This window comes from Lytechinus variegatus, chromosome 7, assembly GCF_018143015.1.
Source record: "Lytechinus variegatus isolate NC3 chromosome 7, Lvar_3.0, whole genome shotgun sequence".
In the NCBI taxonomy this organism is placed as follows: domain Eukaryota; kingdom Metazoa; phylum Echinodermata; class Echinoidea; order Temnopleuroida; family Toxopneustidae; genus Lytechinus; species Lytechinus variegatus.
Window position 1 is genome coordinate 13,136,007 of NC_054746.1, and position 23,834 is coordinate 13,159,840.

Consider the following 23,834-nt stretch of genomic DNA (forward strand, 5'->3'; position numbering starts at 1 on the left):
CCAGCAGAAGCTGTTATTAAAATGACATCCCCTCCAATACAAATCCTATTATCTAGAGGTTGCTCGCACGCTTCCAACACACTTGATCCCCTGCATCTTTAATTAAACCATTTGCTTATAAGCAGCAATTGCTCAGATAAAATCGAAATTAGCCTATGCTTGATCAGGGCGCCATTCTTAATGAAATACATGCTTTGGCCCCAACACACGCATGTATCATCGATCGTTATTACTATCATTGCATAATATCGTGTAATCTTGTAATGACAACATCGTTTTTGTTACCAAAATGAATTATTTTCATTTTCGGAAATACGAACCTTATTTAATTTTCGGATTAACGAACCTTATTTCGTTTTCGGATTAACGAACCTTATTTCGTTTTCGGATTAACGAACCTTCGGAATTACGAACCTTATTTCGTTTTCGGATTAACGAACCTTCGGAATTACGAACCTTATTTCGTTTTCGGATTAACGAACCTTCGGAATTACGAACCTTATTTTGTTTTCGGATTAACGAACCTTCGGAATTACGAACCTTATTTCGTTTTCGGATTGACGAACCTTCGGAATTACGAACCTTCGGAATTACGAACCTTCGGAAATACGAACCTTCGGAATAACCGAACCTTCGGAATTACGAAGCTTCGGAATTACGAATGTATGCGGGGACAATATATGTCCCTCCCCAAAAGCTCTATGTTGACGCCCAGGTGAAGCAAAATACTTTCAATGGGCTTATTAACTTCATTATTCGGAATCCGAAAACAAGAGCTTTTACTAGTTTCAGAACTTGTTAAATGTTTGCTTTTGATGGTACCGGTTCTGTTTCTTATGTTTCAAACACACACACAGACAAATATTTGTTTATTTTTGAACACTTTGCTCTTCATGAATATTCTGACTTGAATAGAACTTGGGAACATTATTGGCATCTGATAACATTCTGTTCAAAAGAAAGAAAAATATTAACAAAAATAAGGTACAAGTGAATTTAAATGGACTAGTATGACATGTAAAGAAATGTACAAATACATTCATATACGTATGTTTGTCAGAATTTACTCAAAACGATTAGTTGGGTAGAGGTACCCACTCTCTTGGTTGAAATATTGCACGAAGTCAACATCAGCAATAGAAAGGGAAGATTTTATAAAAAAAATGTTCCTTTTTTTCCAGTGTAATTACCATCTTCAATGTAAAACACTGTATACAGAAAAGGGTAGTTTACATGTCAGTAGGATGAGGCGAATGACAACCAACCTGCTTTGAACTTACAATGAATAGAAATTTTGCATTAAAGAGAAGGACCTTTTAGTTTTACCAGCACAACTTAACATCAAAACATGTTCCAACAACATGGTATACAATGATACAGTATATTGCAGAAAAAAGCCACCCACAAAAACGCTGAACATTTCATCAAATTGGGTGTAGAATAAGAAATTTATGACGTTTTAACTTTTCGCTGATTTTCGCAAAATAGTATGAGTAAAAAAAATCTTTACACCTTACAAATCCCCAATTTAAGGAAAATATGTTCTGAACACATAACTATTATATATGGCCTGAAAGAGTATGTTATCAAAAACAATTTTGATAAATGATCAGGAGGTATTCTCTGCACTGATGTAAATTTTGTTTTGCGCCAAAGTAAGACATGACTGTAATGAATGAATTCAAATGTCAATGATGTCACAATCCTACAAGGATTGCATTAAAATCCCTTTCAAAACACCTTTCCAGTAATTTACATTGTAATAGTTTAATAAACAATTAATTCTCAAGTTAATTCTATTTAAAAGGGATATGCAAATACATATGTTTACTGATTCATGTAGGATGACATGATTGATTGATTCATCCATTGCAGTAACGCCTTTCTGTGCCACTAATCAAATCATTACCGGTACTGCAAAGAAAACCTCCCGATTATCTAAGCGTGAACACATACATGATTATGGTATCAAACTATTTAGGAGAAGATACCCTTTCCAGCCCTATATAATCATGACATATTGTTTTCTTAAATTTGGGAGTCGTGAGGTGTCATTTTTTTTTTATTCACACGGTATACATACTGGCCAGTATATGCAAATGAGGAGGGCCGATGACGCCACCGACTCACTTTTTATTTGTATACGTAATTCATCATATCCTTTTTTTCTCATTTAATTGTGAAACAATGTTTGATTCTTCCAAGTTGAGTTGCCATTGTTGCAACATTGTGATTAATATTTTACATGATTCCTTGTAAAATATGCCTCAAAGTCTATATTGAAATACAAAATAGTGAGTGACATCATTAAATCGCTCGTTTGCATACCAGAGCTGTGCATATAACTGTTTTGCATACTAATAAAATGCTACAATTTTCTTATTTCACATCCGATTTCGATGAAATTTTTAGGATTACGCTTGTGAGACTTTTCCTTGTATATCCACTTTGTGTTGGGTGTACTTGACTTAGAAAGTAGAAGTAGAATGTCCCTGTTGAGGTAGAATGGGAAAAGTTTATATTACTAACTTCAAATGTTCAAAATTTGCAATAAGACTATTGCGTTTTCCTTTTAACTGATGATACTAATCTTTTCAATTATATCAAAGATCAGAATGATTGCGATACAATCCAGAAAGATCTTGGTGATATAAATGCTGGTAGGATAAATGGCAGCTAAACTTAAAGGACAAGTCCACTCCAACAAAAACTTGATTTGAATAAAAAGAGAAAAATTCAACAAGCATAACACTGAAAATTTCATCAAAATCGGATGTAAAATAAGAAAGTTATGACATTTCAAAGTTTCGCTTCATTTCACAAAAACAGTTATATGAACGAGCCAGCTACATCCAAATAAGAGAGTCGATGATGTCATTAACTCACTATTTCTTTTGTTTTTTATTGTTTGAAATATTAAATATTTTGATTTTCTCGTCATTGTCATGACAAATGAAGTTTCATTCCTCCCTGAACACGTGGAATTCCATTATTTTAACATTTTGTGCTTCAGGCAAGGAGGTCCCAATCGTCAAATTCGTAAAAATTGAAATATTGTATAATTCAAATAATAAAAAACAAAAGAAATAGTGAGTGAGTGACATCATCAACTCTCTCATTTGGATGTAACTGGCTCGTTCATATAACTATTTTGTTAAAAATAAGCGAAACTTTGAAATATCATAACTTTCTTATTTTACATCCGATTTTGATGAAATTTTCAGTATTATGCTTGTTGAATTTTTATCTTTTTATTCAAATCAAGTTTTTGTTGGGGTGGACTTGACCTTTAAATTTAAACCCAAGAAATATGTGCCATACCCCCATTCAGGAGCATTTCCCATACATTACATGTACACTTTAAAGGGTTGGTCCGGGCTGAACATATGCATATCTTAATACATAAAGTAGAATTCACTGAGCAAAATGCCGAAAATTTCATCAAAATCGGATAACAAATAATACAGTTATTGAAGTTTAAAGTTTAGCAACATTTTGTGAAAACAGTCGTCATGAATATTCATTTGGTTGGCTGACGATTTCACATCTCCAAGTCCCGTTTTTTTTTGTTATTACATAAAATCATATTTTTGTCATTATTTCATACTTGTGTGAATAATATGTCCCCCCTATAATGTAATTAGTTGCAGCAATTATTATCTAATGCACTAAATCAGTTGTCAATCCATTTTTTTTAGTTCTTGGAGGAAAAAAAAAGAATAAACCTAATTTCATATAATAAAATACAAAAGAACAAATGGGGATGCGACATCATCAACCCGCCTAATGAATATTCATGACAGCTATTTTCACAAAATATTGCTAAACTTTAAAATTTAGATTTTGATGAAATTTTCGGCATTTTGCTCAGTGAATTCTACTCAATTTACTAAGCTATAAATGCTTTCAGCCCGGTCCATCCCTATAATACAGCGCTTCTCAAACGGTTGGCCGCGGCCCACTGGTCGGCCACGAAGCTCTCCCAGGTGGGCCACGAGAAGCTCTAGAGGAAGAAAAAAATGGGAGAAAAACTATAGCATTTTCTTAACAGACCTGTGCCTGTCCGACATCCCAAATATGTTATGTTTGATCGGTCTACGTGGGTCAAACCATGGACCTATAGGTCCATGGTCAAACAAAGCTAAAGCATGCTTTATGCATGTTGCTATATATATTATATGCATACACAGTATGATGGTTTCGATCTAACTTCGATGTGAACCTCATCATGTATGCATATTGTGTACAATTTAGATATTGTCACCCATTTACCGGACATTTGCGAATGCAGTTAGTTCTAGAACTGTTTGTTTTGAACGAGCTTCAGAGCTTCGTGTTCAAATTTTGTGAAAACATACTTTCATCACTGATCAAAATGGATCTTAAAAAAAAAAACGATTTAGAAAGGGCGAGGGTCGAAATAAATTCAAAGTCTCTGAATGTAACTAAGAAAATATGACCCTGAATACATTAAATTTGGATTCATCATAGCTGGCAGTGATGCAAAACCATAAGCAATGTGTGTCGAATGTTAAAGGTATTCAGTATTCTTGTTATTCAGTTGTTTTGTTGTCATGGTTGTATATGTTTGGAGGAGGGGCTCAAAGGCCGGGCTGCTGAAAATTATACGCACAAATATGCTCATTATAATCATAGAGCTATTAACAGCTCTGTAATAGCTCCATGTTATAATCATTGTCTATCTTTGAGTCGAGACAAGTAGTCATATCGCTTCCTTAAAATTTGGTGGGTGGGCCTCGAAAAAAATTGAGAGTCAAAGTGGTCCTCGAGAAAAAAGGTTGAGAAGCGCTGTTTAATTCATGATGCACTTGAACAAGTCAGAAAGGGACTTTGCAGTACTTATAGATAGTATACATAAGTTTTGAAAAGCTTCAACAAGGCAAATAAACTTTTGGGTTTAATCAGGCGAAATTTTTCTTTTCAAACAAAATTAGTTTTGCATAATTGTATGTACGACCACAATGGCAGCTTAAAGTTAAGGCATGGTCACACCGCCCGAACGCGTATTTTTCATTTACACCACTGCTCCGCCAAAGTTCCCAGAAATACGAAAGAAACGGCTCGCGGGCAAGTCTAATCTGTGCGCTCAAGCAAAGCTCTCGGAATTCTCGGGTTATAGTCCAGGATAGAAGAGGCGTAACCTTCTTTTTTTACATATACAATATTTTTTAATGGTTTCTTGTCAATTCGAGGGTGCTGATTACGAATCTGAATGATGCCACTGGTGTAACCTTGAGCATTTTCCGCAAATTGGCAAAATCCAATATGGCCGCCAAAATATGCAAATTACCCGTAAAAATCCTAAAATTGTCCGCACATTTGCTACGAAATGCATGAAATTGTGTGGCAGGAATGAGACACTCTCTGAAAAATTAATTTTTGACAAAATATTTATTTTCCTCATATTCAAAATGGCCGCCAAAGTCCATTGTATACTCTATTATGTGCAATATAAAGAGGGAAAACTAGCTTTCGCAAAATTGAGCACTAAACTGCAAAAAAAAATCGCGATGTATGAACGAAGTGATATATGCAAATCATTATTACTAACGAGATATATCATTCATTATATCATAAATGGGAAGATTTCTGTATTTTGATATCTAAAATGGCCACCACTGGCCCAAACAATATTGCGTACAATGGCAATGGGGCCAAAAAAATTCACAAGCGTGATCACTAAAATGCATATTATTAAGATTACACGAGTGGAATACTGACTATTATAAAACATAACTGTTAACGAAATATATCATTAATATGCCATGTATGTGATGAATGTTGTATTTTGATTATCAAAATGGCTGCCAAAGGCCCTAAAAGTACTATGCACAATGAGAAAGAGGGGCAAAGAAATCACAAGAGTGATCACTAAAATGCATATATATGTGATAAATTAATGGGATACTGTTTAAAAACATATTTTCTAACGAAATATATCATTCAGGTTTAAAGTTTGTGTTAAAAACTGTAGTTTTACTTTCAAAATGGCCGCCATAGACATTAAGAGTATCATGCACAATGCAAAGTGGGAAACCAATATGAACACCATAAATGCAAGTATTAATGATCTATGAGTAGAATATTGTCCGAAAGCATAATTTATATTAAGAGATATCATTCATTCTGCCAGTTGGAAAGTCAAAATGGCCGATACAGGCCCTTATGATATTATGCACAATGTGAATGGGAACAAAATGTTTCAACAGAATTGGGCTTTGCTTGGCCAAATGGTGATGTATGAGTGAAATATCGTCTGAAAACACGATTTATAACAAAATATATCATCTCTTAATTTAGGTGGTAAATACTGTATTTCAACATTCAAAATGGCTGCCATATGCCCTTTTTGTGAACATTATTTGTCTACACTCAAATTGTATATTATACGATAAGGGCTTATGGTGGCCATTTCCAATTTAAAAATGCAGTGTTTATCACCTTAAATACACGAAATTATGATATATATTGTTAGAAATCATGGTTTTAGACAACATTTCACCCTTGCATCAGAATTCACAATTAAAGGCAATATTTAGAGTCAAATGTCCAATGTTACAATGTACATAATACTTTTAGGACCTATGGCAGCCATTTTGGATTTCAAAGTACAGCATTTATTACCTCCACAACCAATATGTGATGTATTTAGTTAGAAATCATGTTTAAGACAATATTTCTACTCGTATTTCACAGTCATATGCATTTTATGATTCTCACTCTTGTGAAAATTAGTTTCTCCATTCGCATTGTACATTATAAATATAGGGATTATGGCGGTCATTTTGAATGTCAAAATACAGCATTTATCACATAAATGGCATATTAACAATGATGTTTTTAGTCAGTATTCCACTAGTTTATCTTAATTATATGCATTTTAGTGCTCACTCTTGTCACTTTTTTCCCCGGCCATTGCCCTTGAACATAATACTCTTTATGCCACTGGTCGCCATTTTGAATGTTGAAATACAGTATTTATCACCTAAATTACATAAGATAATATGTATTTTGTTATAAATCATGTTTTCAGACGATATTTTACTCATACATCACCATCTGGCCGGCCCGGTGTAAAAATGGCAGAGGTAATAATGGCAGAGGTAAAAATGGCAGAGGTGATAATGGCAGAGGTAAAAATGGCAGAGATAAAAATGGCAGAGGTAATAATGGCAGAGGTAAAATTGGCAGAGGTAAAAATGGCAGAGGTAATAATGGCAGAGGTAAAATGGCAGAGGTCATAATGGGAGAGGTAAAAATGACAGCTATAGGTAAAATATGGCCAGCCTCAAACCCGGAAATGAATTGTCAAAAAGCCCCCGAATGTACATAGATTAAATTAGAAGTGCATGTCACGGTTAGGCATTTCATCATATCATTATGTCTTTATCGGCCTAACAATGCTATTTACGAATTCGTTGGAGGTGTGCCGTGAAGGCTTTTTAAAAAAGAAATCAAACGACAAATATTTTTTTCATTCAATTCTTCAGGAGCAAAATGAAACTGCACTATTCTCATTCATCATTTTTATAACATTCCCTTTTGTCTAGCTGTTTTTGTATATCTAAAGTTTTGCCAGGTTTACCGTTACAAAAAGGAGGAAGAGTAGACATAAGAGAGGTGGAGAGACAGAGAGGGTTAGAGGTGGGAAAAGAACATAGCAGGAAAAGCTTAGACCTTGAAATTGTCACGAATGATTGTGGTTGAATATTATGTCCTAATTTTGTAATGTCGTCTGTACTATTCTTGTTAAATATTTAAATGACAATAAGCATGCATTCCCAGGTTTGGCACTGAATATGTAACTGATTATGAAAATCAATGATAATCTTGACTGGTAAACCAATTTGGGGTCGATCGAGGGGCACCGTCTGGTTCAGATTCGTTGCATAAAAGAAGACCCTGAACCTTCTTTACTATTGCATGCAATATGATATAGACGGCTTGATGGTCATAACCCTTGGAAGCGGAAGTGCTGTTGGGTATTTTGTACACCATAAGCAGCACCCTCTTGGTAATTAGCTACTGCACTGTGTAATCCTACATGCATGCATTTGTATAGACTTACAGAAAATTGGTATTTTGTGCATGTACCGATACAAATTTATTGTAATAAAATTGTTTTCCCCTTTTTAAAAACATATCTGTTCTGTAAAATTGTAGAAAAATTGTGGAAAACCCTCCTGTTATCATAATTTTCAAAATTATTTGTTTTTTTCTGTAAAACCTGGTTTTTTTTTCTTCTGTAGAATCTACTGTTTTTTCTAATAGTGTACCTCGGCCACTTTTACCTCTGCTATTGTCACGTCTTCCATTTTTACCTCTTGTCATTTATACCTCTGCTCTTTTTATCTGCTGTTCTTACCTCTGCCATTTTTACCTCTGCCATTATTACCTCTGCCATTTTTACCTCAGTATCTGCCATTTTTACCTCTGCCATTTTTACCTGGCACCATCTGGCCAAGCAAAGCCAAATTCTGCTGAAATAATTTGTTCCCATTCATATTGTGCATAATATCGTAAGGGCCTGTAGCGGCCATTTTGACTTTCCAATAACAGTATTTATCACCAAACTGGCAGAATAAATGATATCTCTTAACTGCTTAACAGAAATTAAATAGAAATTATGCTTTCAGACAATATTTTACTCATAGATCACTAATACCTGCATTTATGGTGCTCACTCCTGTGAATATTGGTTTGCCACTTTGCTTGTGCATAATACTGTTAATATCTCTGGCGGCCATTTTGAAAGTAAAAATACAGTATTTAACACACACTTTAAACCCGAATGATATATTTCGTTAGAAAATATGTTTTTAAACAGTATCTCATTAATTTATCACACATATATGCATTTTAGTGATTACTCTTGTGATTTCTTTGCCCACTTTCTCATTGTGGATAATACTTTTAGGGCCTTTGGCAGCCATTTTGAATATCAAAATACAACATTCATCACATACATGACATATTAATAATATATTTCGTTAACAATTATGTTTTTAGTCAATATTTCACTCGTTTAATCTTAATAATATGCATTTCTGTGATCACTCTTGTGAATTTTTTCGGCCCCCATTGCCATTGTACGCAATACTGTTTGGGCCAGTGGCTGCCATTTTAGATATCAAAATACAGAAATGTTCCCATTTATGACATAATAAATGATATATCTCTTTAGTAATGATGATTTGCATATATTACTTCGTTCATACATCGCAATTTTTTGCGGGTTAGTGCTCATTTTTGTGAAAATTGGTTTTCCCTATTTATATTGTACATAATAGAGTATACAATGGACTATGGCAGCCATTTTGAATATCAGGAAAATAAGTATTTTGTCAACAATTATTTTTTCAGAGTGTATTTTACTCCTGCCACACGCTTTCATGCATTCCATAGCCAATGTTCGGACAATTTTAGGATTTTCATGGGTAATTTGCATATTTTGGCGGCCATATTGGATTTTGCCAATTTGCGGAAAATGCTCAAGGTTACACGAGTGGCATCATCCAGATTCGTAATCAGCACCCTCGAATTGACAAGAAACCATCAAAAAATATTGTATATATAAAAAAACAAGGTCTGGTCAAGTTGCTATGGGGCCTATCCTGGACTATTAGAATTGTATGAAGTTGAATGATATCCAAACCCGATCCAAAACCACCTGAAGTCATCTCGTTACCACATTATTTTCTTAGGGTTATTGTTAATATTACGGAAAAGGGTTATAAAACCACATGAGTTTGTTACAAAGCTAATAAGTGATTTTGTATTGAAAATGAATATGTAAAAGATATCGTCTATGCGAATTGATGTTGAGCCAAGTGCTGAGAGAAAGTGTGCGGGTAAGTTTTGCCTACAGTATAAGCCTTCTAGTATTGTCTTGTTCTGAGGTTTTCCCAACCTGAAATACTTTCAAAATCACAGAGTATACATTTGCAGCAACGCTTGGCAGTGCACCTTTTAGACAAAGTTCAGTAGTAGCTGTGATAAATGACCGAGAAAAATGAAAAGAGCCCGAAAAGAGAGGGGAAGGGCATGGAGAGTTTGAAGGAATATAGAGAAAGGGTGAGATGAGATACAATGAGATCGATTTGGAAACAAAACATTATATTGTGAAGAAAAAATAAATAAAAAATGGTCCTTAAGCAAGAGGGAGAATAAAAGAAGATCGAGCCGTCCACCCATGCCAAGCAGAAAAATCAGATTAACAAGCTTTAAAAAACATTTGAGGAAAGTTAATTGGACGGCTCAGAATAGAAAATTGTGAAATTTTAATCATAATAAAAATTATGAAAAAATGGGGAAATCACAAGATAAATTGCCAATTTTATGAAGTCCGATGGATGCACAACTAACCATTTATTTTGTTTACAAATGTATAAGTTATACTGCAAAAATTCATAAATCACTTTTGCAAACATGACTCGAATCAAGTTTAATTGCTTTGTTATAGGCCTTCTTAAACTATCGAATGAACTCAAAACATTGAGCTTTACTATATATTTTTATACCTTTAATCACTCAATAATCATTATAAATATTGAATCATAAATTCATATTTTCAAGGTTTTTAAATAGGACCTAGAACTATAAAGTCTGTAATAAAGGAAACATGAAAAATATATATTATCTAGATATCCTAGCTGGAAAAAGTTTTGAGGAAATCAAAATTTCGGAAAAAGTTAAATTTTGTGGTATAAAATAGATGGTTAGTCGTGCACCTATATGATGTCGGCAAGTTGGCAATTGCCTATATAGTGATATTAATTTCATTAAAAATTCATTACATTCTTATTAGTTGTCCGATTTCCCTCACATTGACTCATTCTGTCAATCTGATTTTTCTTGTCCTGTTGAAAAAAAGTTATTTTGGGGTAGGCCCTATAGACTTTCCTTTTAAAAAAGAATTGAGACAGAAAAAAAGAAAGAAAGAAAGAAAAGAGAGTTATAGAGAGAAGTTCTTAACTGCCAAATAAAAATAATGATGATGATAATAATAATGATAGTAATAGTATATGCCTAATAATGATGATGATATAATGATAATAGTATCAATAATAATGATAATAGTAATAATGATATTAATAATAAATAGCTAGAGAAAAACAAAAGTATCAAGGTGTGCATATCAATAAATAGGCCTATACAGACAAAATTCATCGACAAAATGTGCCTCATTTAATGACAACTTGACAAAATAAAGGTCTTTTGAGTTGAGAAAAAGGCAAGAGAGCCTTAATGCGGAGACCACTCTCTCCCCAAAACAGAAAGGAGAATCACCTAGAGGGAGATGGAGAGAGAGCCAGGTGAGTGCTGAAGATCAGAGAAGTGAAAATTTTAGACGAAGAAAAGAAATCTATAGTCTAGCTGCATGCTAAGAACCCTATTGTTTCATGCATCTGAATGATCTGGAGGTGCAATAACTACGAACAAAATGCTCATACGATTCCTACACAATTGTAGAATTGATATGAAATGCAAGCGGATAAGGTCCTAACAAACTAAACGCTTTAAAACAAGCTATACATTATATTGAAATCAGAAAAGGTTTTTTTTTTAATGACTAAGTTATTGTGAACGAAATCAAGCTGTCACAGTGCACGACGATTCGAAACGTGTGTGGTCAATGTGTTAGACTCTTGCGCGAGCCGTTTCTGTGGGGTTTTTCAATATTTTGGCGGAGCAGTGGTGTAAATAAAAAATACGCCGCCCGCACGTCGTTGGAGCGGTCGTGGAGCGATAGGGAAAGAGGGTCGAATTTTGCTCTCAAAATTGGGGAAAAATAGAAAACAAAAATCGAAAACATAAAAAAACAATCGAAATCGAAAATGGTGAACGGTAACAACGCTCGGGCGGTGTGACCGTGCCTTTAACCCCAAGAACTGTAGTTTTCTCAGCATTGATGTGCCACAGGTCTAGGAGGAACATTTCTAATACATACTTTAATCAATGTTCATGCACTTAAACATGGCAGAAAGGGACTTTGGAGTCGTCATAGATAGTAATCTTAAGATTTTGAAAAGCTTCAACAAGCAAATAAACTTTTCGCTCTAATGAGGCGAACTTTGTCTCATCAGACAAAAATAGTTTTGCACAATTGTATTAATCACAAATTGAATGTGCTCATGTCAGGAAGACGAGATTAATACAGCACCCGACTCGAGGTGGGGAAGCTTCCTCATGCACAAATACTAAAATGGACGAAAATTCGAACCCTTGATTACATATTACACAAGAATTTGGGTAACATATGATAGAAACATACATGTACAGACTCTTTGATAACTATTATCACACCCCATAGTAAAAGTTGGTTTATAACTAGGACAAAAAAAGCAGAGTATAGAAACCTTTTCAAAATGTAAGTATATGTAAAGGCCAAAGGACACCTCTGGTCCGACGATTCGATTTTGAAACAAATTGCATTTTGCTCATTTCTGAAAATGTAGATAAGATATATTTTTATTTGAAGTTCAATACTAATATCATGATTACCGGCTTTTATTTTGGAGTAAAGGCCAAAATTTTCAAATTGATGCCGATCGTAAGATTGCGGACGTCAATACTAGATATTAAATTCGCTTTTATTTCTCATAAGGATGAAAGCTTACTCACAGATTTGAACATAACATAGGTAGTCTTACGATGTTTTAGAACATTACTCACTAAGATATTCCATGGCTTAATATTCCCGACCTTTCGTTTGAGGACGCGGACGCTTATTTACAACGGTAGTTGACTTTGGAAGGGACTTTTTGGGCCCGTCATCATGGTCGTAAAACTCAGTCCTGCAATGCAAATTGTGTGACATGAGATTTTTTTTTCGTTTCGCATCTGCGACGGAAACATTCAATATGCGTTTCGTGTGCAAAATTCTGGTTGCTACTATGGTAACAGCGATTTATCCGATTGAGGACGACTTTCCAAAGCCACATTTGACTCCTCCTAGAGCTCGAGAGGCCGCCCGGGGGGCCCACTTCCATTGATTAGTGGATACCAGTAGCGACCACCCGTAAAAGGGGACAGAGTGGGCAGGTACGTTACGTATCTAGGCCTATGTAACGTTATAAGGGTGTCAAAACGATGTTTAAAATGCTGAAATAAGGGATATATATTCAATACTTGTAGGGTTTCACAAGCCAAATACTTGTTAAGAGATGCATTTTCATAATCTGGAAAAGAATTGCTTCCCTTGTTTAGCATGTTTAGGGTACTTTTCGAAACCCCATGGTCATGATGGTCGTGCCTGGTATCCACTCATCAATGGAAGTGGTCCCCCCGGAATTTGAATCTAATCCCCATTTCTGGGGAATGTAAAACATAATGCCCCTCACATCGTGTGCGAGAGGCATATCGTTTGTGTATAAGGAGTAAACAAAAGAAACAAAGAAACAAAAGAAACAAAAGGAAACGAGTTCAAAGGTATCGCATATGATGTGTACATATCAACGCATGCGAAATGTTCGGCTGGAGAGGTTGATCTTATCCATGAAATCAATTGCCAGTGATCCTCCAATAATCCACATTAAATGTAATATCGATTCGATGGACTGTAATGATCAATATTTAAGCCTTCATTCAGTTAGTTTTTCCTCACTCAATATGTTCTCGATTTGTTTGAAAAACCACTTTATTCTCCATGTCATAAATGTATTTTAGGTCCTGCATTTTGAATATCTCCAGCCGTCAGTCGTAATATACATGCATGTATGCGGTACGGGTGTCGCGGAAAGGGATTTTGCACACGAAAAGCAGATTTGTAGGGCCTGTAACCCCCCTGTTACACAAAGCTTAGCATTGATCGTAGAGCAGTTTTCTACATTTGATTCTATTGACTGTAATGCACAATCAATCTTAAAAATCAAGTGTATGATTAAGCGTTAACTTTTGTGTTAGGGGACCCTAATACTAGCGTCCGTGATGATTGCGAAAGGTCCCAATTGACATCAAATTCTACTACGTTTTACTCCAAAATAGGCCGTCGCAGACCAACCAGTCCCGGCCTTTCGTTTGAGGACGCGTACGCTTATTTAGAACGGTAGTTCATTTTGGGAGAGACTTTTGGGCCCGTCGTCATGGTCGTAAAACTCCGTCCTGTAATGCAAATTGTGTGACATGGGATTTTTTTTTCGTTTCGCATCTGGAACGGAAACATTCGATTTGCGTTTCGTGTGCAAAATTCTGGTTGCTACTATGGTAACAGCGATATATCTTATTTAGGACGACTTTCCAAATCCAAATTTGCTTCCTCCCAGAACTCGAGAGGCCGCCCGGGGGACCCACTTCCATTGAATGGTGGATACCAGGCGCGACCACATGTAAAAAGGGAAGAGTGAGTATACGTATAGGCCTATGTAGCGTTATGAGGGTGTGAGAAACAATGATTAAAATACTGAAAAGGGATATATTTCCACTACTTGTAGGGTGTCACAACCCAAATACTTGTTGAGAGATGCATTTTCATAATCTGGAAGACCTTCCCTTGTTTAGGGTGCTTTACGAAACCCCATGGTCGCGCCTGGTATCCACTCATCAATGGAAGTGTACCCCCCGGCAAACCCCCCATTTCTGCGGAAAAGTAAAACATACTGCCCATTACATTGTGTGCTAGAGGCATATTGTTTATGTAGAAGGTGCTAGCAAAAGAAAAAAACTCCGCAAATTTAGACGGTTTATGGCCTGTTGCATGCTGTGTACATGTCAACGCATGGGAAATGATTCGGCTTGAGAGGTGACTGACCCATGGAATCAATTGCCAGTGATCCACAAATAATGCACATTAAATGCAATATCGATTCGATGGACTGTAATGATCTATATCTAAGCCTTAATTCGGTAAGTTTTTCCTTACTAAATATGTACTCGATTTGTTTGAAAAACCACTTTCTTATCCATATCATAATTTACATTTCGCATGTCTCCAGCCAGCTGGAGTCATAGCCATGATACAGGTACAGTCCCGCCGCGAGCTTAGGCAGGCAAATGGCATGGCATGGCATGCTGGTATCGTATGAAAGAGATTTGCACACGAAAAGCAAGATCTATAGGGCCTGTATCACAAAGCTTGGCAATGATCGTAAACAATTTTCTACGTTTGATTGTATTGACTGTAATGTATAATCAATCTAGAAATTCGAGTCTATGATTAATCGTTAACTTTTGAGTTACCCGACTCTAATCTCGCGTTGTAGAGATTTGCGAAAGGTGCCTAGTTAAGCGTACGATAGCCTTAAGACTTAGAACAGTCTAACAAATGAATTTGTCACTGCCACAAGTGTACACAGCTGAATCAGATTTACATGTAATGAGATTGTCTTATGAGAAACATGTACCGGTAGCTGTGATTGCTAAAGCTCTCTATCTCGTAACTTATCATCAGACACTGTTATTATAAGTAAAACATTCGTTATACATAAAGGTTAATGCCTTGCACTATTAATCAGACTCGTGCAGCTTTGTAAAACAAAGAACAACCTACCGGTGTTTGCTGATTATTAGTGTAGGTTCACCCACTCCCCATATATGTATTTTCCATTTCAACTTGTTATCCATAAGGCCGTGCGTCTTATCTCTCCCCATTTGTTTTACTTTATACGTCAACCCAATCAGGGGCGGCGATCCGGGGAGGGGAGGGGGGGGGGGGTCGGGTCACAGTGCCCCCCTGAAGCACTGGAATATGCCTTTTTATGCAAGCGAAATGCCCCTCACGAATGCGTATCGTGTCTGTTTCACCCGAGGAGGACCCGTTTTAAGTGTGTCCAAGTGCCCTTTTTCGTATGAGTGCAGTTTCGCCTGCATTTTGGGATTCGATATAGCAGCAGTGCTGACTGTTTAATAATTATTCACAAAGAAAACACTCATGTGATAATAAAATACTATGTCCATTGGCCCCAAATTACCTTTGACCCTAATCATGAGATCTGCGATGTGTGCAAAAATATAATTTATACTTGATTACTCTTACATGCATTGCATATGTTTCATGAATTAGATCAATAAACTTTCTAAGGTATGATGCCAATTCAACAAATACTCCCAACATGACCAAAGTTAATTGGCCCTAAATGACTTTTGACTTTGGTCATGAGACCTGAAACTCACACAGGATGCTTTTGTGGTACTTTAACTAGATCCATAAACTTTCAGAGTTACGATGGTAATTCAACATATTCTCCCAACATGGCCAAAGTTCATTGAGTGACCCTAATGACCTTTACCCTTGGTCATGTGACCTGAAACTCACACATAACGTTCATTGATACTTAAAGGTCAAGTCCACTCCAGAAAAATGTTAATTTGAATACACAGAGAAAAGTCAAACAAGCATTATGCTGAAATTTTCATCAAAATCGGATGTAAGATAAGAAAATTATGACATTTTAAAGTTCACTAATTTTTCACAGAAAAGTAATATGCACAACTCATTGACATGCAGATGAGACAGACGATGATGTCCCTCACTCACTTTTTCTTTTGTTTTTTATCGTTTGAATTATAAAGTATTTCATTTTTTTCAGATTTGACAATAAGGGCCAACTTGATTGAACCATATAGCATTAAACAATGCTAATTGCACACGTTCAGGAAATAATTAATCGTTGTTTCAAACGACAACAGAGAGAAAATTGAAATATTTCATATTTCATATAAAAGAAATAGTGAGAGGATGACGTCATAGTCTCCTCATTTGCATGCCAGCCATGATGTGCATATAATTGTTTTATGAAATTAAGCGAAACTTTAAATGTCTTAACTTTCTTATTATACATCCGATTTTGATGGAATTTTCAGTGTTATGTTTGTTGGATTTTTCTTTTTTTTATTCAAATCAACCTTTTGTTGGGGTGGACTTGTCCTTTAATTACTCTTATGTAAATTTTTATGAACTAGATCTATGAACTTTCAAACTTACGATGGTAATTCAACAAATACACCGACATTGCAAAGGTTCATATGACCTTTGACCCTAGTCATGTGACCTAAATTTCACACAGGATGTTTAGTAATACTTCATTATTAGTATGTGTAAGTTTCATGAACTAGGTCTAAATACTTTCTAAGTTATCATGTTATTTCAAAAACTTAACCTTAAGTTAAGATTTCGATATGGATTCCCCCAACATGGTCTAAGTTCAATAACCTTAAATGGCTTTGACCTTAGTCACGTGACCTGAAACCAAAGCAGGATGTTCAGTAATACCTGATTTCTCTTATGTCCAAGTTTCATTAGCTAGAGTCCCTTATACTTTCTATAAAGTGATGTTGTCATTTTCAAAACTTATAACTTAGGTTAAGATTTGATGTTCGCGCCGCCGCCATCGGAAAATCGGCGCCAAGGCGAGACAAAAAAATGCCCCTCACGAATGTGTTCTGTGCCCCTTTCACCTAAGGACATGCTTTACTTGTGTATGTGGGCAAGTGCCCCCTTGCCTTCTTGGAAGTGCCCTTCCTCGAATCAGTTCCCCCCTTTTCGTAAGAAAAGTGCCCCTCATGAATGTGTTCTGTGCCCCTTTCATACCGGAGAACACGTTTTATGCCGTAAGCAAATGCCCCTTTGAAACAGGAACACAATATTCTCATTTTTAGACGTTACTACTTATGAAGGAAAACACTTGTGAGCATAATTCTACCTGCCTTGATTTCCATGAGTCATGTGAGTGGGGTAGATAAGCACTACCAAGATAAAAAGAGAAAAGGTTAGGAAAGAGAGAAGGGAGAAATATGATACCATTTTCTGAATTATGTCAAAATCTATCGCAACATTTGACTTTCGTTATACAAAATTGTCAAAATATTTGCTCGTTCGCTCGTAGCTTCTTATAGATTTTATGTGATATAACATATTTATCCCCCATCATTTTTTTAATTATTATACCACTGTAGATCATTTTTGTAGGTCATTTACCTTGTTGTGATGATAGTGCCCTTTTTCGAAAGAAAAGGTGCCCCTTTTTCCCTGTCTACCATACTTTCAACTTCGTTCCGCCGCCCCTGCACCCAAATCTAATGATTTCCTGTTTTAAAATGGTTATAAATTCAAAAACATTTACTCTATATCTATAAAAAGTATACTTTAATCTAAAGGGAAATTTCATGAGGATTAGAACAAGTGGAGCGCCTCTGACAGTCTCACCTGCATCACAAGATTCAATATAGCAGCAGTGCTGACTATGAAAACTACTATAAAATAATTATTAAAACAAAACAACATTCGGATAATGATACAATACTACGTTCATTGACAATACATGACATTTGACCTTGATCATGCAACCTAAGACTTGTTAATGTGAGTGATACTTGATTACCTCTATATCCACATTTCATAAACTAAATCTATAAACATTGAAAGTTATGACAGCAATCTAATAAATACCTCCAAAATGGCCAAAGTTCAGACCTTAAATGACCTTTGACTTTAGTCATGTGATCCGAAACTCACATGAGATGTTCAATGATACTTGATTACTATTATGTCAAAGTTTTATGTACTACATGTAGATCCATACACTTTCAGAGTTATGATGGTAATTCAACAGATACCCCCAAAGAGTTCATTGACCTTTGACCTTGTTCATGTGACCTGAAATTTGATGTTCAGTGATACTTGATTACTATTGTCTCTAAGTTGTATGAACTAGACCAATACAGTTACAGAGGCAATGATGGCAATTCAACAAATACCCCCAACATGGCCAAAGTTCATTAACCTTAAATGACCTTTGACCTTGGTCATGTGACCTGAAATTTGCATAGGATGTTCAGTGATACTAGATTACTCTTATGTCCAAGTTTTATGAATCAGATCCATAAACATTCAAAGTTATGATGGTAATTCAACAGATACCCCAAAATGGGAAAAGTTCATTAACCTTAAATGACCTTTGACCTTGGTCATGCGACCTGAAATTTGCATAGGATGTTTAGTGATACTTGATTACTTTTGTGTCTATTTTGTATGAACTAGACCAATAAACTTTTAGTTATGATGGTAATTCAACAAATACCCCCAATTTGGCCAAAGTTCATTGGCCCTACTGACCTTTCACCTTCATCATGTGACTCAAAACTCTGGCAGAATATTCTACAATACTTGATTAAACTTATTTCCAAATTTCATGAACTAGGTCCATATATTTTTTAAGTTATGATGACATTCCAAGGTTAAGATTTTGATGTTGATTTCCCCCAAATGGTCTGTTTATTGACAATAAATGACCTTTGACCTGGATCATGTGACTTAAAACTCGGGCAGGATGTTCAGTAATATTTGATTAACCCTATGGCAAAGTTTCATGAACTAGGTTTATATACTTTCTAAGTTACATGTATGATGTCATTTCAAAAACTTAACATTCGGTTAAAATTTGGTGTTGACACCGCCAACGCCTACAGTCTCACTCTGCTTCTCAGGTAAAACAAAAATGGACGAAATTCCCTGTCAGATGATATATAATTCAAAGGGATTCATTCAATATCTGGGCTAGTTTAAGAATTCGCGCGCGTTAACGTATCTGACACATGGGACATTTCAGAGGCTTCAGTGACCTGAAAAATAGTGTTTAATGACATTGATTAAATTGAATAACCTCATGATGGTAGACATCTAGAATAATCATGCAAAAAATGGTGATATATGGCCTTGACCTATTAGAGAGAAAAGGTGTGCTGTTACGTATGGGACGCAGAAAAAAAGATTCTCTAAAAGTAATTCATTTGACAACTTGTAACTTAATGTGATAGAAGTCACAACACTTAAGTTTCATGTCATAAAGCCAAAACCCTTTAATTACAGACTCTAATTAAAGAAATTAATGATCTGTTACGCATGGGACATTTTGTCCCCATAGAGAACGTACAAAATATTCCCCATTATTTAAAAAAATGAAATAATTTAGAATATGGAAATAATTTAAAACATGGAAATAAAACAAAATTGTTTTTTTATTGTAAAATGTTCCTTGAGTCATACCGGTATTTGATATTATGAAAAGGAATTTAGTCATTTCAACAATTTCTTTTTTCTTGTTTTTCATGGCTTCATGAATTTCTTTTTCATATTTTTCCATTTTCACATTTTTTTTTGGCTTCGATTTTTTTTCATTAATCAGTAATCAGTCAATTTTGCCTTCGAGGGTGATCTTTTCTTGGACTTGCCGATAAGTCCTTTTTTATTCTGAGAAACAATCAGGAATACCAATCACCCAATTCTCAGTAATTATTTTATAGGTGTGGCAAGAGGGAACAAAAAGCTGGGAGTTAACGAATTGAAAGAAGAGGTCATGCTCAACATAAGACATAAAAAATGTACCTCTGTCGAAACTTTCAAAAATCTTCTAAAAACTTTGCTATTTAACTCTTAGCTCTTTAATAATGCGCCTTGAACACTCTACAGAGTGGATTTGGCGCTTTACAAGTCTCATTATCATTATTATTATTAACATGTTCAAAAGTCAAATAGATAATAGAAAAGTAAAATTGCCAGTTTGATGAAACCAGCCATTGGAAGATATTCTCACCAAAGGGCAGACGTATAAAGCAATTTTTTAAAACAAAATATTGATTTTTGTTTGAATTCGATTATTGAACTTGAAATCGATAGTAAAACAATGGTGATGCAAACATGCCTGGCAAGCATGATCACGGGCTCACAAATAAACACAGATTTTTACTCATTCACTATTTGGGTATTGTTGTTAATGCAAGGGTGAACAAAGAATGTTGAATGATGAAAGCATTCTTGGCATGATCAAGAGCTAATAAACTCGGGTCTTTACTCATTTTCATAATTGGGTAATGTTGGCATTGCAAATAAAGGTGAAAAAAACAACAATCATTTAGAATCACATAAAAGGGGCATGCATCATAAAATCAACATTCACCTTGAAGGGGTGGAAAGATGACTACATGCAATTGTATCAGGCTAGGGTTCGGCCACACACAGAGGAAGTTATGAAGATAACTAGAGTATATCACTACATGTAGATATTACAAATAGAGGAATAATGCATGCATGAAGGTGTACACAAGCAAGCACACTATTGTCTAATTTATCCGTAAATTGAGGTAATGATGATATTTCAATGTTGTCTTTGTTTATACAAAGATGCTTAATACCAAAATAATAAAACAATAATGTATGCATGGTATGAACTGCTTCATTAATTTGTTCATTAAGACAAAAATCCTGGTATTGCTGACTCAACAATACGGATAACATGAGGCGTAACTTGTTAAATTCGTAACACAAACAAATCAAATGTTTTACGATTAGGGCCTAGGTCTAGTCTAGGGCAGGCCTAACGTTTTTAACTTCGAGTTAGAGCTAGATCTAGAGTCTAGATCTCAGCCAAGGTTAGGCTCTTGCCTCTAGCCTATAGACTAGATCTAGTCTTGATCTAAAAAGGGTGCTCGTCTTATATAAAAGACTTAAAGTAACTCTTGGCCTTGCCCCGACGAACGCTAAAATTTAGTAGGAGTAGGAAAGTAAACTGTCTAGTCACTCAGTCCAGAGTCATGCAGTTGTAGGCCTACGTTAGGCCTAGATTCTTAACTAAATTAGCCTCATCTTTGGATCAATACTAGGCAAAGTTAAACAGTAAAAAGATTCGTTATGTCGTCTTGAGACGAGTATTTTTAAACTTCGATAGAACGTTGAACTCAAGTTCACAATACGGTGTCCCCTCCCTGACGTTAGTTTTCGATTGATGAGACTCAGTAAGATTCTCCCTTTTCATTTCTCCCTTTAATTTGTCTAATGTTTTACCTTTAATGTAAGGTATATAAGCCTAGCTAACCGAGAGTAATGTTCTTATAGGATAATGTAAATGATGCTGACTTACCGCTTGGCAGTAAATACAACTAAAATGGAATGCTGGCCGGTCTGACTTTGAAGAAAATACCGGTAGATCTAGAATGTCACTGTGTCAGCTTGTGTTCCCGGCGCCTATCTTTTGCCTACACACATTGCATATATGCGCTATACATAGCGCATAGCCAACCTTACTGCACGTAATTGCATGCACGTACTCCATCTACTATAGAGCGCATGAGATCATAAATTAAGATGCTACAGCTCCAGCTCGCTCCGGTCGTACGTACGTGCGCACCACATCTACAGTGCATATCTCTATTATCCCCGATATGCATCCATCTCTCTGATCATTCACCTCGCGCGCAGTCAGCAGCTCGTCAGATTCCCTGGCCTGTCCAATTTTCTGAAAATCTTAAAATGCTGCATTGAAGCATCTCATTTTGGGCGCAAGCCAGCATAGCAGTGTGTACGTACGTACATGTAGTTGAGTTGTTTAATGTGTCGCCGCGGCGTTGGTTGCACTGGTCATGCTAACTTAAGGTGATAGTTTGATCCCATTTACTCTGATGTCCTTCATTAAAGCCATATAAATTCGTAATTGGTCAAAATATCGAAGTATGTTCCACTACAATCATTTTTTTTCAGACACAAAATATTTACCAAGACAGTGGTTATCACGGTTTTATCATTTCATTTTAATGAAATGAATCAAAAAAGAATATAATAATAATAATAATAATCATAACTCTTATTTACCCAGGGTAGCCACTTTCAGCTGTAAGCTGTTCTTTCAGCGGGCCCTGCATAACATAATATGTTATTAATACCCTTCTCCATTCTAAATGCTGAGCGCCAAGCAAGAAGGCAGAAGGTCCCATTTTTATAAGTCTTTGGTATGACTCGGCCGGGGATCGAACCCACGACCTCCCGTCCATGAGCAGGCGCTCTACCACTGAGCCATCATGTCCGGTCACATTTAAGATCCTAATGATAGTCTTTAAAGGCCTTAATGGTCAGGCCCCAAGTTATACCTCGGATCTCTTGATAATGAAATCCCGATCTCATGACTGAGCACCTATGTAGCTCACACTCACAATGTAAGTAACCCCACACAAGACTAAAGTAACACTATAGGGTCATTTCTGATGGCACGATTTATGGAACAAACTTCCCCTCAATATTATAAATTCAACAAATTTACATAATTTCAAGTTAAAATTAAAAACCTATCTATTTTAATAGTATGTACAGCACCTAGGAAGCTCTTGCAGCGCAATAGAATATATAGAAATGTTTTTTGCTGCTATAAATGCATATTATCATTATTAATACTGTATAGGGTTAGCGGCAGTCTGAGTATATATTACCAGTATAGTAGCTACTGCTACAAAGCTATGCTTATTTACACCCACTGCAATTTGAATTATGTAATATATCAAACGCAAAAACAAAGCCTTATCTCACCAAAAGTCAGTAGTGGCATTACCTGAATCATGCCCCAGCTGGTGATAATGCTTGTGTGTCTGATAATGCTTAAAATGTTAATAAAACGCTGTTTTTGCTATAAAATTTACGGTAGGCCAATTTAACTATGAAATAAAGCAATATGTCCCTACTTCAATTTTTATTGAATTTCACTTTATCCTTCCTCACTGCGCCGTCCTTCGTGATATTGAAATAAGGCACAGGGGCGGTGCTTCAGGGGGCTGGGGCAGGGGCGATCGTCCCTATAATTTTTCAAGTAGTGCAAAAAAAACAAACAACGAAGAGATCGAAAGAATCTAGGAGGAGAAAAAAAATAATTGAAATTATGACGTCATAATAATTAAGGTCGTCCGATGCCTTTACAAAGTGACAAAATCATGGTGCTTCCCAAAAAAGAAAAGGCAGACAGAAAGGTGAAATGTATTCGTTTTTATTTTCTGCGGAATATTATGTCAAAATCTTTGGATCTTGTGATGAAAACGTTGGAATTCAAGTTCGTTTGCTT

General features: G+C 35.7%; 1 protein-coding gene across 1 annotated transcript in view; it reads right to left on the reverse strand.

The window, feature by feature from the left end:
• Positions 1–22,039, reverse strand: part of LOC121418473 (glycine amidinotransferase, mitochondrial-like) — a 40,408-nt gene extending 18,369 nt beyond the window's left edge. Inside the window, exon 1 of the mRNA XM_041612376.1 lies at positions 21,873–22,039. The gene's annotated coding sequence lies outside the window, so the exon portion shown is untranslated. The remainder of the gene's footprint in view (positions 1–21,872) is intronic.
• Between the last annotated feature and the right edge of the window lie 1,795 nt (positions 22,040–23,834).